The sequence below is a fragment of the Rhinolophus ferrumequinum genome, chromosome 10 (genome assembly GCF_004115265.2).
Source record: "Rhinolophus ferrumequinum isolate MPI-CBG mRhiFer1 chromosome 10, mRhiFer1_v1.p, whole genome shotgun sequence".
Taxonomy (NCBI): Eukaryota; Metazoa; Chordata; class Mammalia; order Chiroptera; family Rhinolophidae; genus Rhinolophus; species Rhinolophus ferrumequinum.
Genome location: NC_046293.1, coordinates 34,814,577 through 34,830,968, shown reverse-complemented (window position 1 = coordinate 34,830,968; position 16,392 = coordinate 34,814,577). Strand labels below are relative to the sequence as shown.

At 36.0% G+C, this 16,392-nt stretch overlaps 1 pseudogene; it reads left to right on the top strand.

Annotated features, from left to right (window-relative positions):
- The first annotated feature begins 9,470 nt into the window (after positions 1–9,470).
- LOC117028774 (60S ribosomal protein L7-like) lies at positions 9,471–10,248 on the top strand (annotated as a pseudogene).
- Positions 10,249–16,392: the final 6,144 nt, after the last annotated feature.

Below are 16,392 nucleotides of genomic sequence, written 5' to 3'. Positions count from 1 at the left end.
TGACACTAACTGGTTTCATACTGTCCAAGATAGTTAGAGACACAAAACAGGCTTACATATTTCTTCTTTGTTATAGTCCTAATGCTGGTTGGCTTTCTTCCAAGTGTTTGTAAACAGTATCATTATGTTCCTATGCTCAAAACAATATAGGAGCTAAATGTTCTCTTCTCATTATATCTCTCTAATACCAGTTTGCATGTAGCTGGTCCATTTTTTTTTTCTCATTGTTCTTGTATGTTTGATTCTGCCTTTCAGCAGAAGTCCATGTTTCTCTGCATAAGCCTACACATTCCTTAGGAATTCTTAAGATGTCTTTTATGTTTTATTTTACTCTCTATAAATAGTAGGCAGTTAATAGATGTTAATTCCTGAGAGAATTACAATTTTGAGGAACTCGTGGTCCTTAGGTGGTAGAGTAGCAGATGAACTCCTAACCTAGACAAAAAGTGCTAAACAGCATGTTCTCAAAGGTCAATGATTCAATATCACTAATAAGATTGACTTTCATTTTTCTTTCTGCTTCTGCTAGACATAAACTCATTGAGGAAAGGACTCCATCTTATGTTTTTGGTACCCTCATCTCCTAATATAGTGCCTCTCAAAGAGTGGGCACTTAATGTTTGTTGGATGAATAAAACAGTGAATGAAAAACAATGAGAAACATTCTTGCTCACACAATCTTTTATGGAATATTGAGGGAAACCATCTACAAACTTATAGTAATGAAAAAGGACACTCACATATCGGCCATGTTTATATTCTGAAAGATTACACCAATGGAAATTCTTGTAAAATAAGAACCCTCACTCAATGGTGAAGATACTACCACTTAGAAATACTAAACAGAGGACTTTCTCCATGTCTTGATACAAAAATGAGAGATGACCTGTTATATAAAAATTACTAGATACTAATAATTTTTATAAAGAAATTTATTATAAATAAATAATTTAAAATAAAATTGTAAATAATATGTACTCAATATCTTTAAGAATATGTCCTTAACCATCTTTTCACTTCTTGTGTTGACAATGCACAAACTGAGTTTGGCTCATCTAGATTCATGACCTTAAAGCAAGTTCTGACCTATAATTTATTGGGTTGAAAGGTGAAATATTAGACAGAAATTTTTAAAAAGAAGAGTTTTGAAAATGTTCACTTAAAAATAATATCTTACATTTCTCTGGGCTCTCTTGGTTTTTTACAACATTGTCTTAAATGAACTGTTTTGACTTGCTAGGTCATTGTTAAACAAACATCATGTATCTTCTATTCAGGCATAACTATTTAAAATGAGTGATGTGCATATACACACTAAGACAAAGTGTTGATAAGTTAATTCTTTTAATGAAAGGCATATAGAGTCATTAAAGTTCTACAGTTAGAAATTTTCTATTGAATTTTCATTTCAGATTATTTTAATAATATTTTGTCACAATAAAATTAAAAGTTTTCTCTTTAATATGTTTAAATCCCTAATTTATTCTAGTCCTCAATGTCAGTCTGGATTAAAATCTTTTAAGTAAAAGATTTTAAAAAATGAAACAATTTCAATACTACTTACACATTAGAGCTTTCTCCACCTTAGCCAAATTATTAAACTATCTTTGTCATTACAACAAATTCTTTACTCCATTACCTCCTTCCTGTTGTGTTGATGGAGAAAAAAATGCCATTGATTATTTTATTTTATTTAACAAGTATTTATTTTCTTATCAGGCATAGTTCTAGATTCTGGGGATGCAGCAAATAAGAAAAACAAAAACAGACAATATCATGCTTACATGAAGCTTATATTTCATGGAAATATTTAGAAAAAGAAATAAAACCAATGACAAAATATAGCATCAGAAGGTCAGACATCATAGAAATGGTGGGTGTGAGGTGAGCCTCTTGAAATCTCCCCTGGAATTACAACAAATTGAACAACTATAATCCCCACAAGGGACTCCCTGCACAGCAGACAGGCAAGACTAAAAGATGCACAACTGAAATCATTTAAAGGTGGGCAAATTGGGAGAGCCGGGGAGGAGGAAAGCGGGAAGTGTGGAGGTGTGGGCCCCGTAGGCGCAGGATGCAGACCAGAGCTAGTAGCTCCGAACTCCTTATATTCTGGTGCAGCCCCAGGAGAGGAAAGAACTTGGACTGCTAGTGATCCGCTTATGGCCCACAGTTCCACCTGAGGGATCAGCATATAATACAGCTAAACCCAACACACACGGCAGAGACCTCAAAGCAAAGACTGAGGGAAGTAGGTTGAAAACAGATGTTTAAACCCTCACTGCCAAGCAGAGGATGGAAGGCTTCAGCATGGAGACTCGCCAACCCCTCCCACCCTCCCAAAGCTCGCCCCACCCCCACTTGCTCAGTGCTATAAGCGGAACAGCAGCAGTGTCAGATCAAAAAAACAGAATATTTGCAGTTCTCAGAACAGTGGCCCACAGCCATGGATTCACAGCCCCACTAGTTCTGGTGAATGGCAGGAATCCTTGGGTACAGGACTGGCAGTGGTTTTGGTCATCACCATTGCATTGGGCCACCACTCACAACCCACCCCGCCCCTGTCCCACCTATCTGGGCAGATCCCTGCAAGAGAAAACAGAGCCACTGAAACACACAGGCCCTGAATCTGGTGCAGGAAGAGCTTCGGAACTACAGAAGCTTTCCACATCCCCCAACGGAAGCAGTGCCCTGAGACCCTGGCAACCTGCTCACAGAGGAATCCCCCCATTGTGTGAGAAGCCAGAACAGTGCAGAGAAAATATAACACTACAGCGTGAGAGAGAATTAAAGGCTGCAGTTGGAAAGAAAATAAAGCATTCTACTAATACCTACTGGAAAGCAAAGGAAAGACCTCTTCCTAACAACATGTTGCAGAACCCACTCCTGTAGATGTCTAGGAAGAGAAATAATAATTCACCAATTGCCATGAATAACCAAGGTAACAAGGCAGCTCAGAAAGAAAATGAAAAGTCTCCAGAAAATTGTAGTTAAATACATGAAAATATGTGACTTAAATGACAGAGAATTCAAGACTGCAGTTCTGCAAAAACTCAACAAGATGCAAGAAAACAAAGCCAGGTAGTTTAATGAACTCAGAAAAACTATCACAACGCAAAATGAACATTTTACCAAAGAGATTGAAATTTTAAGAAAAAACAAAATAGAATTTCTGGAGATTAACAACTTAATAAAAGAATGAACAACTCAATAAAAGAATGAAGAATGAAACAGCCAGGTTATGTAATAGAGTTGACCAGATGGAGGAAAGAATCAGTGACATCCAAGATAGAAATCTCAAAATGACACAGATTGGAAAGAGACTTTAAAAGAAATGAAAGAACTCTACAAAAACTTTCTGACTCCATCAGAAAGAGCAATATAAGAGTAATGGGCATACCAGAATAAAAAAGGGAACAGAGAGTATATTCAAATAGTCGATGAGAACTTCCCAAACATGTGGAAAGAACAGGATCCTCGAATCCAAGAAGCAAATAGAACCCCTAATTACCTCAACCCTAACAGGACTTCTCCAAGGCACATTATATTGAAGCTGTCAAAAATTAACGACAAAGAAAGAATCCTCAAGGCAGCCAGGGAAAAGGAGACGGTAACCTACAAAGGAAAGCCTACTAGGTTATCATAAGATTTTTCAGCAGAAACTTTACAAGCCAGGAGGGAGTGGACTCAAATATTCAAACTATTGAAAGAGAGAATTTATGAGCCAAGAATAATGTATCCAGCAAAGATATCCTTTATATTTGAAGGAGGAATAAAGACCTTTCCAGACATACACCAGCTGAGGGAATTTTTTAACACATGACATGCACTACAAGAAATACTGAAGTAGGCTATTCAACCAGCATAAATAGGGATAATTTGTGACAACAAAAACATAAAAGGAGGGACAGTAAAGGTCTGACCTGGCATAAGGGAATGGAGAAAGTAAACATGCTGAAGAAAATGGAATACTCTAAATATGATACTTTCTTTTACATAAATTTAATGGTAACAACTCAAAAAAAAAAAATCCAGAACTGAAATATATATCATAATAAAAGAATAAACAGAGGGGAAAATCGTAGAATGCCACCACACTGAAATAATAGACAGCAACAAAAAGGCAAAGAAGCAATGGAGACACAGTCCTACCAAAAAACCAAAGATAAAATGATAGGAAATCCTCACATATCAATAATCACCTTAAATGTAAATGGACTGAACTCACCAATAAAAAAGCAGAGAATAGCAGATTGGATCAAAAAACTAAACCCAACCATATGCTGTCTCCAAGAGACACATCTCAGCTACAAGGACAAGCATAGACTCAAAGTGAAAAGGGTGGAAACTGACACTCCATGCAAATGGTACCCAAGGAAAAGCAGGTGTATCCATACTGATATGAGATGAAACAGACTTCAGGATAAAAAAGATAACAAGAGACAAAGATGGACATTTCATAATGATAAAGGGGACTACACAACAAAAAGACATAATAGTCACCAATATTTGTACCTCCAATCAGGGAGCACTGAAATATATCAAGCAACTATTCACAGAACTAAACGAAGAAATTGACCAAAACACAATTATAGTAGGGGACCTAAATACATCATTGACAGCTACGGATAGATCATCCAAACAGAAAACAAATAAAGAAATATCAGCCCTAAATGACACATTAGATGAAATGGACATAATTGACATTTATGGAACACTTCATCCCAGAACATCAGACTACGCATTCTTTTCTAGTGTACATGGAACATTCTCAAGGGTAGACCATATATTAGGACATAAAACTAGCCTAAGCAACTTTACGAAGACTGAAATCATACCAAGCATATTCTCTGATCACAAGGCTTTGAAATTGGGTATCAACTGCAAAAAGAAAGCAGGAAAAACCACAAATATGTGGAGATTAAACAACAAACTTGTAAAGAATGACTGGGTCAAAGAAGAAATAATAGGAGAGAGAGAGATTAAAAGATACACAGAAAGAAATGAGAATGAAAATACATTCTACCAATGTTTTTGGGATGCAATGAAACTAGTTTTAAAAGGGAAATTTATATCATTACAGGCCTATCTCAAGAAACAAGAAAAAATCCCAAATAAATAACCTGACGTTACCCCTTAAAGAACTAGAAAAAGAACAAATGAAACCCAAAGTCAGCAGAAGGAAAGAAATAATAAAAATCAGAGCAGAACTAAATGAAATAGAGAACAAAAGACAATAGAAAAAAATCAATGAGACAAAGAGCTAGTTCTTTGAAAAGATTAGTAAAATTGACAAACCCTTGGCTAGACTCACTAAGATAAAAGAGGAAAGACACAAACAAAATCAGAAATGAAAGTGGGGAGGTTATCATGGATGCCACAGAAATACAAAGGATCATCCAAGAATACTATAAAGGACTATATGCCATCAAATTCAATAACCTAGAAGAAATGAAAAAGTTCTTAGAAACATATATCCTTCCTAGGCTGAATCACAAAGAATTAGAAAATCTAAATAGGCCGATCACCAGTAATGAAATTGAATCAGTCATCCAAAACCTTTCCAAAAGCAGAACTCTGGGACCAGATGGCTTCATTAGTGAATTCTACCAAACCTTCAAAGATCCTTCAAAGAAGATCTAACACCTGTCCTAATCAAACTCTTCCAAAAAATTAAAGAGAGACAATACTGCCTAACTCATTTTATGAGGCCAACATTACCTTGATACCAAAACCTGGTAAGGATAACACAAATGAGAAAATTACTGACCAATATCTCTGATGAATACAGATGCAAAAATCCTAAACAAAATTCTAGCAAATCGAATGCAACTATGCATTAAAAAGATTGTACATCACGACCAAGTGGAGTTTATCCCAAGGGCACAAGAATGGTTCAACATATGCAAATCTATCAATGTGATATGCCACATAAACAAAATAAAGGACAAAAATCACATGATTATATCAATAGATTCAGAAAAGGCGTTTGACAAGATACACGTCCATTTATGATTAAAACACTTAATAAAAGAGGTATAGAAGGAAAATACCTTAACATCATGACGGCCATATATGACAAACACTCAGCTAATCTCATAATTAATATTGAAAAACTGAAGCCCTTTGTTCTATGTTCAGGAACACGATAGGGCTGTCCCCTACCATGTCTGAATTTCAACATAATATTGGAAGTCCTAGCCAAAGCAATCAGGCATGAGAAACAAATAAAAGGCATCCAAATTGGGAATGAAGAAGTGGAATTGTCACTTTTTGCAGATGACATGATGCTATATATAGAAAACCCTAAAGACTCCACCAAAAAATTATTAGAAACAATAAATGAATACAGTAAAGTTGCTGGCTATAAAATCAATGTAAAACAGTCCATTGCATTCCTATATACTAACAATAAAATCACAGAAAAAGAAATAAAAAAGCCAACTCCTTTTGTAATTGCAACAAAAAGAATAAAATACCTAGGAATAAACTTAACCAAGGATGTGAAAGACCTCTATAGTGAAAACTATAAGACATTTTAAAAAGAAATTGAAGAAGATACAAAGAAGTGGAAAGACATTCTGTGTTCATGGATTGGAAGAATCAACATACTTAAAATGGCCATATTACCCAAAGCAATATTCGGGTTTAATGCAATCCCCATTAAAATCCCAATGGCATTTTTAAAAAAGAAATAGAACAAAAAATCATCAAATTTGTGTGGAACCAGAAAAGACCCCAAATAGCCAAAGCAATCCTAAGAGGAAAAAAAAACAATGCTGGAGATATCACACTCCCTGACTTCAGCTTGTACTACAGGGCAACAATAATCAAAACAGCATGGTATTGGCAGAAAAACAGACACCCAGACCAATGGAATAGAACCTAAAACCCAGAAACAAACTCACATAAATATGACAGATAATTTTTGACAAAGAAGCAAAAAACATACACTGGAGAAAAGACAGCCTCTTCAATAAATGGTGCTGAGAGCATTGGAAAGCCACATGCAAAAGAATGAAACTAGACTGCTATCTGTCACTGTGTACCAAAATTAACACAAACTGGATCAAAGACCTAAACGTAAGACCTGAAACAATAAACTGCATAGAAGAAAACACAGGTACTAAACTTATAGACCTTGGGTTCAAGGAGCACTTTGTGCAGGAGCAGTCAGCTCCCCTCACATTTCACTCTTTCTCAGAAAACTATCCAAGTTCATCAGGCCCCAGGCAGGTGGCGACTGGCCTTGGTGTGATCTGAGATTTTTGATGAGTAGCTCCAGGCTCAGCACTGGTGCCAAACCAGAATCTACATTAACCTGGTGACCACAACTCTTCTCATTCTAGTGACTCCCTGAGATCCTGCCTCACCCAACTTGCACACCGCACAAGGCTTTATGAGTTGCTGAACCTTAAGGGAGCTGGCAGGTGGTAGCAGGCTTCAGGGTGTCCTGGCATTTTGCAAAGCTAACCCAGGCTGGGTACTAGTGGCAGCCATCCTTGCTTCACAGTGTGGCCTTTCCCATGTGCCTTTAGGTACAGCACAGGCAGTGAACAACCTTGGATCACTTTGTAGCTCCTACCAGGTAGTCCCTGGCCAGTCACAGGCAACGGGTGACTTGGATCTGCACCGAAGCCCCTCCCAAGAGGCCCCAGAACCAATATACTTGGACACTGGCTTCAGACCACAGCAGAGCACCAACCAATTAGCCCCAAAAGCAACACACACAAAGGGCAGTCTCAACAGGTCCACTGGGACAAATCCCACTCAGTGAAGTAAGCCCCTTGCATGGCAGACCATAAGCTGTGGACATGGCCAAACCCCACAGTCAATAAAGGTGGAGGCCAATCCCACCCACCTACATGCCAACAGCAATCAAGTTTCAACTATAACAGGAAGGCACACACAACCCACACAAGGAACACCCCTGAAGTACCTGGAGCAAGTGACCAGGGAGACTGTGCCAGGGCCCCACGGGGCACCTACTACATAATGCCACCCAGCCAAGACTGGGAGACTTAGAAATCCAGGAAGCACAGAGTGTCCCAGAACAGGATGAACCTAAACAGGCCCACACCAAGACACAATATAATTAAAATGGCAAATGTGATTTCACTTATATGTGGAATCTAAAGAACAAAATTAACAAACATAATAGAAGCAAATTCATAGATGCAAAAAACATTTGATGACTGCCAGATGGGAGGGGGTTTGGGGGTGTGGGTGAAAAAAGGGGAAGGGATTAAGAACTACAAATTGGTAATTACAAAATAGTCATGGGATGTAAAGCATAGGTATTGTAATAACTATATTGATGATATTGTAATAACTATAATACAGTGCTAGGTGGGTACTATACTAGTCAGGAGGATCACTTCTTAAATTATATTAGTGTCTAACCACTATGCTGTACATCTGAAATTAATATAAAATAATGTTGAATGTCAATAAATAAATAAATTCTTACACCTGAAAAAAAAAATGATCCCAGAAGGAAGTCTGAAGATGAAGCCAGTATTAAAAAGCAACAAAAGGAGTAAAGGGTAAATTAATGAATATTAACTGTAAATAAACAATAATACTTTCCTATGCAGTTTAATATACATAGAATTAAAATAAGTGACAATAATGTAATGTACGTCAGAAAAAGAGAACTAAATTAAGGTATTTTAAATTATTGTGCTGTCTGGGAAGAGCTTAAAAGTATCAAATAACAAACTTTGATAAGAACATATACTTTATAATAAGGTAACGATGAAACAAAAACTTGTAAAAAAGCACATAACTTCCAACCTAAAGGGGAGGAAGGAATGGAATAATAAAAATTTACAATCATTTCAAAAACAGGCAAGCAAGAGAGTGAGGAAAAGAAAAACAGAACAGTTTGTTGAAATAGGAATGGAAAAAAAAGTTAGTATTTAAAGTAAATGTAAATGAACTAAATATTTCAATTAAAAGGCAAAGTACTTAGACTGATTTTTTTAAAAATGCAGTTTGAAAGAAACATTTCTAAAATACAAGTATACAGGAGGAAACAGAAAACATGAATTTCCTTATAACTATAAGTGGAAAACTTAAATGTTCATGGACCTGAAGACTCAATTAGTCTCTAGAGTTGATGCAATACCAGTAAAAAATCTCAAAATGGTTATTTGTGTGTATGTGTGTACGTGTGTGAGAGATTTGGCAAATTGATTCTCACATGCATGTAAATTGAAAGAACCAAGATTAATTAGACACTATTGAAAAAGAAAAACATAATGAAAAATTTTATTCTGCTAGATGTCAAATTTAAACCTATAGTAATTAAGACAATGAGGTGTTAGTACAAGAATAAATGGAACAGATTACAGACCTATGCATATATGAGTGATTGATTTATAAAAACATTACAAAAGGGCAGAGTAGTGGGAGAAATATAAAAAATGTGGCTGAGTCTTCTTTCTCCAGCTGAAACCACGGAGGGTGCAGAAGAGAAGAAGAAGGTTCCTGCTGTGCCAGAAACCCTTAAGAAAAAGTGAAGGAATTTTGCAGAACTGAAGATCAAGAGCCTGAAAAAGAAGTTTGCCCAAAAGATGTTTTGAAAGGCAAGAAGGAAGCTTATTTTGAGAAAAGCTAACCAGTAACACAAAGAATATAGACAAATGTACAGAAATGAAATTCGAATGGCCAGGAAGCCAAGAGTAGCTGGCAACTTCTATGTATGTATATACGGAACCTAAATAGGCATTTGTCATCAGGATCAGAGGCATCAATGGTGTGAGCCCAAAGGTCCAAAAGGTACTGCATCTTCTTCGCCTTCACCAGATCTTCAATGGTACTCTTGTTAAGCTCAACAAGCCTTCAATTAACATGCTGAGGACTATGGAACCATATATTGCATGGGGATACCCAAACCTGAAATCAGTAAATAAATTGATCTACGAATGTGGTTATGGAAAAATCAACAAAAAGCAAATTGCCTTGACAGATAACACGTTGATTGCTCAATCTCTTTGGAAATATGGCATCACCTGCATGGAGGAACTGATTCATGAGATCTATACTGTTGAAAAACGCTTCAAAGAAGCAAACAACTTCCTGTGGCCCTTCAAATTATCTTCTCCATGAGGTGGAATGAAGAAAAAGACCATCCATTTTGTAGAGGATGGGGACGTTGGCAACAGGGAAGACCAGACCAACAGACTTACTAGAAAGATGAATTCAGGTATCTACCATGGGTATTTTTGTAGTCTGGTCAATTAATAAACCGTGGCTGCTTTCAAACTGAAATAAATAAACTAAATAAATAAAATAAATAAATAAATAAATAAATAAATAAATAAATAAATAAATAAATAAATAAATAAAATAAAAGTGGCTGAGACAATAGGATAGCCAATGGATAAAAATACTGAACATTAACTCTTACTCAAGTTATATGCAAAAATGAAATCCAGATGCATTGTAGAACTAAATATGAAAGGAACTCAAAAAAGTTTCTTGAAGATAATATAAGGAAGGATCATTATTTCCTCACTGTGATATAATAACACTAACCATAAAAGAAAAAAATAGATAAATTAGATTATAGTATGAGTAGAATTTTTGATCCCCAAAAGACACAAAGAGTGAAAAAGCAAACAACAGAGTAGAAGATATTTATAATACAAATCACTTACAACAGGCTTAGTTCTAGAATATATGAAGAATCTCAATAAATCAATAGGAAGATATAACATCCAATAGAAAAATGGGCAAGAAGTTTGAACAATGCTTCACAAAAAAAGCATATCAAAAGGGTCATAAAGGTATGAAAAGGTGCTCCTTAGTTGTCAGGAAAATAGAAAATAAAACATACTACAAACCAAAGTGCCTCAAATTAAACAGATGGACAGTAACAATGTTGTCAAGAATTTCAAGTAATAAGAACATTCATTTATACATTTCTGGTGGGAATGTAAATTGGGGTAAACAGTTTGGTATTGTATCAGTTAAGTTAGGCTATAATAATGCTATGTATCAAACAACAAGAAAAAAAAATCAATGGAACATCCCAAAAAGCACTGATGTAGCTCATGCATCTACATGGTGGCTCGGCTCAGCTAACCTAGGCTGGCCTCTCTCTGCTGGGTTGTGATGGGGCCAGGCTTGGTCCCTTGTCTGAAGATTAATTAGGAATCAGTTAATCTTGGTGGGGCTTAGTTGAAACACTTCATCTGGCTGGATTTAGGTTCTATTGACTCTCCTCTTTCTGGAGTATTATCTTTCCTACTGAAATGTATCTTTGTCCAGTGAGATCTGTAGTGAGGGAAGATTTAAGTTTGACTGCACTATAAGCAAATGGCAATTTGAGTTGCCTAAATATAGTTATTTGAAAAAAAGTGTAATCTCCTTTCTTTACAGCTATTACAAAAATTTGAGATTTGCAGGAAAAACAAGAAAAGTAACAAAGACTGACATTTTAAGTTCAGTAAAAGAATGTTAAATACTTGGCCCTTTCCTCTTTCTTCTAGAAAAGGAATAAATACTCATAAACATGACACCTCTTTTTCTCTCCAATTCCTTCACTCCTCCCCACCATTTACACATATACAAAATTGCTTTCTGGTTTTCTTCAAGTGCTTAAGTACTTTGAGATTTTGTACACGTTTTGTTCCTAACTCTAAGCTATTGCTCCTACTCATTTCACTGCAATTACCAAAATTTACAACTAGAGCTACAGCTTTTCAGGGTTAATTTTCTTCTATATCTTTTTCTCAGTCTTCCTAGAAAAGATGAAGAAAGTGGGAGGAAGGTGAGAGCTTGTTGATAAGACTGATTCTTATCTGTTTTAGTGATGTCTGAGGTGTTAATCTTGTTTTTCTTTTAATCTAGGGAAATGATAATGGGTTGTTTTTCAATATTGTTTCAGCTTTATTAATATGTATGTTGTTTGCTGTAATTTCTTTTTCATTCAAACAGTACTTTGAAGCTCTTCATAAGTCTCTCTCCTGGGTCAGGCCTACCTTTGACTGTCTTTTTTTACTCTCATATGTTTGTATTTTATATCTCATTGCAGCTCCTAGTTCTTCTATTCACTGCTCTACCATTATTCTTCCTGTTTTCTACATGTTTTGTATTTAGTTTGATTTTTCAGTATCTTGCCTGATTCATGCTTAGGAAAATTTTGTAGTGGACTTTGACAATAGTAATTTTCAATTACGTATTTAATCGATTAGTATTAGTGATTATCCTGTGGCGGGCACTGCTCTAAGACCATCATCAATAACCCAGAGCTCCTGCCTCACATGTATGGAGGATTTGGAGATATCTGCCCTGATACGCACCTTCACCGGGTAGCTGGCACCCAGGCTTAACTTGTTCCCCGTGTCCCCTGTAAGGCTGTTCTCATATCCACATTGTCAAACATTCTCTAAAAAGAGAGTGGCAAGGTTTGAGGATCTCTCTCCTAGAACCCTTTCTGCAGTCCATCCAGCTAGGGGATCTCTTCTCTTCACTCCTCTTAGCATAATGCTGAGAGCATGGGGTTTTCACATATCATTCACCCAAGCATGCACCTTTAAGTTTTCTCTATAAAGCTTGCTTTGTGGTTGTATCACATGTACTGAATGTTTCCCTTCACATACAACTCCACAACAGGAAACATAAGTCCTTTTCTTCATGGAATTTCAGTGAGTTAGAGGTACTATAATAATAGAGATCACCCTTATTTTAGGCCCTCAGATAGCATTTTGGTTATTACTTTTTTGCCTGATAAACTCCATTGATTTGAATTCATCCTCATCCCCTTAACAACTTGGCTCTCTTCCATGGCCACAGATGGTGCCTCCTGCCAAATTATCCACCTTGTGCACCCGTAGGCACTGGAAGAAGGAAGTTAAGGCAGCAAATAGATTAGTCCCAACTCACAAGACCACTGAAGAACAAAATACATTCAGCAAATAGTCAGTACCATCATCTCCTTACTTCGGAAGAGGCAGATCGTATTTGACTCATTTGTTTCATTGAGATGTCCCTTTTTCTTTCCTACCTAATTCATAGAAATTATAAATGAGAGGAAGCAAAAGGGGTTCTAAAACTTTTATATATAGAAACTGATAACTTAAATTTTTGAGTATTTATTATGATGCTATAGTTTTCCAAAATAATTTCCAGCTAAAATAATAAGTATAGAATAAATGAAATTAACCATAAGTACAATTTTGTTCAGGAAAAACGAGGTATTGCTTTAATCACATATTTATTGATTGATTCACTCATTAAACACAAATTTTGAGGTGAATCAACCATATGAGCCAGAGATTTAAGCATTGGGATAGTGCAAAGAAATGATGGCAGGAGTGGAGGAGAATTCAAGAATCCACAAGACATATTTCCTATCCTCAGAGTTTACAGCTTAGTTTCAGGTGCAGAGAAGTGTAATAAATGTTATAATAGAATACATAGCAAAAATTTTCAAGTTCTAGGATGTCTTCCATTGGTTCTTGCCCTTCCAGGTTAACAAGATAAACATAGTAATAACAAAGATCAATATAGCTTATGCATTTTTAAGGTAACATGTTGACTGCCAGATAGTCATCCACAGCATAAGGATTTCCAGCAAAGCTCCATGTGGTAAGTTTTTAAAGACATTTGCAGCAAACCAAATGCTAGACTATTAAGCCTCTGCCAGTATACTTCCAGTTTAGTTGGTCTGACTCTCATTACAGTAATAACCTGTAATCCAGGAAATAGTATTTATGCATCTCTTGGTATCTTGTGGTTTACACACTATCAGCAGGAAAACTCCCTATCTGGTAGTGTGCGGTCCTGCCATCCAACATAAGAGATATTACATTAGACAACTTCGTGTCCTTCTAATATCCTTTCTCTACCATCAAAATTAAGGCATCTCAAAGATTGCATTTATGTCTTCATAGCAAGTAAGGAGAATATGAAGAATTCCAGCTTTGATTATCTAACCATATCTTAATCATTAAAATATTAAAAGATAAAAACACATGCAGGATATTGAGGGTAAATAAATCACAGGTAAATAAATAAAGGATGTTAAAAATTATTTGTTATAGAAGGTACACAAGGGAATGAGAGAGAGAGAGAGAGAGAGAGAGAGAGAGAGAGAGAGAGAGAGAGAGAGAGAGAGAGAATCACCTAACAAGAAGTATGGATGCAAGAATTACCACGAGGTTAATGAATTTTAAGCTTTAAGACCTCACTTGCATTGGACCCTCTGAGACCTTGACAGTGACCCTTGAAATGCATTCATTTCATCATATGTCAAATTTGCAGTTATAATTTTTTAGCAGCAATTGGATAAGAATGTTTTTTTTCTCTTCCAGCTGCATTCTTCACACATTTTTCTGATCCTTTGAGTGGCTTTGGAGTGGTTTCAGAAGTTTTGGAGATCTAAGGGGAAGAGTTGGAGGTAATAGATTACATTTGCATGGTTCCCAATATTTTCATGTATCTCTAAGTCCCTGCTAGCCCTTTTGATGTAGGAATGGTCTGGGAATACTCCTGAGAGCCCAATGCTACTCACCCAACATTGTGGATGAAGTTCTTGCAGAATGTGCAAACATATAAATCTCATTGGTGAAATGATGCCTCAGTAATACTTAAAGATGTTGACCACTTTGGTGTTTCATAGCAGCTATGTCTTCTTTGTGGTTCTTCTCATAGTATGATAATTGTAAACATACATGCCAATTGGAGTTTTTCTTACTTTTATACTCAAACATAAGAGATGTTCTGCCCATGATAAAGCTGTTGAAGATTGCAACAATGGACAAAATGACATTTTAGGGGTTCTAAAATATATTCAGAAGATGTGAAAGAGAATTCCAGTCATGAAATAATTTGCAAGTGTTTATTTAAAAAGTTTGTAAAGCTGGCATACAATGTTTTAACTATAACTCAAAAAAGCAATTTTGCAACATTTCAGTAAAATAAATGGGAAATTGTAGACTCCTAATTCAGTGTATATGAGATGTACCTTCTTCCTCCTGAGTCAAGGGAAAATCCAGATAAAATTTTAATGGTATATGAAGTAATAGGGATATCTACAAGTACTAGAATAAAAAAAAAAAGTTACTCTACCGTAAAAGGGTTAAATTTTAACATAAAATTTTTAAATCATCTCAAGAGCAGAAAGAGATAAATTTTGAACCGACGTAATAAGTAGAACCTTGGATATTTTCTAGTCCAGTTAATAAAGTTGTGTAAATCGTATCAACACATTAGAAAAATATAGAAGTTTTTGCTGATTTGATATGAAATTCTGTCATAGTTATCATAAAAATAACAATATGTTCAGTAAACAAAGATGCCAAAGACAAACTGGTAAATAAGTGCCTTCAGTATTTGAGATTGGTTAATGCTCAAGAAATCCTAAGCTAACATGGGAAAGAAACTTGATAGAGGTTTTGGCAAATATGACTTCAATCCTTAAAATATGTAAGGCAATACCAAATACTAGTTCTGAAGCTAAAAGGAACTTTCCTAAACTTTAAATGAAACAAATTCAAAATCAAACTGAGTCAACAGCAACAGAGAAATATGATAGACTTGCTGTCCAAGAGAGTGTGTGCATTAACCCACAACCAAAGTGCTGGCCTTTTTAACAGGTTTCCCACAGTGGCCACGGTGGATCAGGCACCCTCTAGATACTCAGCTCCAATTTATTCTCCTTCTATATTCATCAGGCAAAAAATTTTATTACCTGAATTTGATTTTCCAAACAGATTTTCATATGAGGAGGAAATTGTGCTGACCAACTTAGAAGGGACTTCAAGATCATGGTTCACATTTAATCAATTGTCATCCTGAATTGTTTGTCATTCCTTTTTGAATTTGGTTAACATGAGACAGTAAAAGAAATTGAGTTCCTCCTCATGTAATTCTAGTGGTTAACGGAATGGATTCTACATCCGGACTGCCTGGATTGGAATCCCAAATTCTCCATTCACTACCTGTACGACTTCAGGCAAATTTCTTAACCTCTCCTTGCTTTAATTTCCTTCTGTGTATAAGGCAAGAGAGCAGTACTTACAACATGGAAATATTTGGAGAAAATGACTTAATATATGTAAAGTGCTTAGAAGAGCACCTGGCATGGCAACACTATAAAAGCATTAGGTATTCTGATTATTAACCTCCATTCAACCATAAAAGGACCCAGTTTCTGGAGTCAGACCGCCTGGATTTGTTTTATAGCCTTGTCTGTAACTGACCTTAGGCAAGGAATATACCCTTTTTAGTCTCAGTTGCCTCAGCTATAAATGGATTTAACCACTGCAACTACCTCGTAGGGTTGTTTTGATGGTCAGGTGAAATAAATATTTACTAGAAGCTCTAAGAGCACTGACTGGACTGTAGTAAACACTAGGTACTGTCTTGTTCCGTGCACAT